We start from the raw sequence: 1,184 nt of genomic DNA on the forward strand, positions 1-1,184 counted from the left end.
TATCGCCGCGGCCCCGAGCCCAGCCCCACGCTCCCTCGCCTCCCCGGCGGGCGGGCGAGCTCTGCAGAGCGGCCGCGGCGGTGGCGCCTCATTACCATAGACCTGCTCGCGCCGCCACCGCCTTAAAGTGGCGACGCCAGCCGCACCAAAGGATGTGGGCCCCACCTAGCGCCCTCCTCCGTACCAGTGATATAGAATTCGCACATTACTACTCACCTTCTTCCCCTATCCCAATCCGACGCCAGGCCTGCCCCTGGGCCAGATTCCTACCACAGTCTACAAAGGAATTAATAATCAGAAGCCAAACAGCAAATAATAATGGTGGCAAACCCTAAGAATGTTTAGAGGTTTTCAAAACCTCTTGAAGGACTTTCAGAGGGCAAGTGCCCACCCTGACGCACCCCCCTCCAAAAGGCTGGATGCTGATAAGAGTCCTTGTTGCTTCCCCTCCACTGGTCTGGGTCAGACTGAGCTAAAACGGCCCTGCTCAATAGTATAAATCCTCCCCCTTGTGCCAGAGAGACACCCCATTTCCTCAGGAACACACAGTGACCATCCTGAGCCCCCAGCCCCGTACCCCTCAGCAAAGTTGTGGTCTAATCAGGCTGCCCCTTGGAGTCCAGCTGCAGAATGCAGTGCAGAATGACCCCAACCTCCACCTGGATGCCACCCGGGCTTGTCAGGGGGAGGTAGGCTGGGAATGTCAGAGCAAACGCCAGTGGGTATAAACATGCTAATATTAGCAGGTTCTGAGCCCCAGAGAGGGTGAAACTCGTACAGGGTCACAAGGCTGGAGAGGGGTGGGACCAAGTTTTAATTCAAGCTTCCTGGGTCCTAGACCACTGGTTTTCACTGCCCCATAGGGCCTCTTGTCCAGAGAGATGACCTCTTGCCCCCTCTCCACTTCCCCATCCACATCCAGCTCCCCTCCTTCCACCCTCAGCTTTGTGACAGCAAACAATCCTGCCCAGGGCACAGGGCTCTGGAACCTCTCCACTCGCAGGCTTTAGACTGGACCTGCCACTTGAAGGGGCGTGGGAGATTCCAGGACTCCTGGCCAGGCATGGAAGCAGGACCTTGAAGTAGAGCCAGGCATTGGGAGGTGGAGGGTGATCCAAAGGGACTTCCCTCTCTCATACCCTGTCCAGAGGCCCAGGGCCAACTGTGTGAGCAGCGAGGGGCTG

Source organism: Bos indicus, chromosome 3, assembly GCF_029378745.1.
Source record: "Bos indicus isolate NIAB-ARS_2022 breed Sahiwal x Tharparkar chromosome 3, NIAB-ARS_B.indTharparkar_mat_pri_1.0, whole genome shotgun sequence".
Classification (NCBI taxonomy): domain Eukaryota; kingdom Metazoa; phylum Chordata; class Mammalia; order Artiodactyla; family Bovidae; genus Bos; species Bos indicus.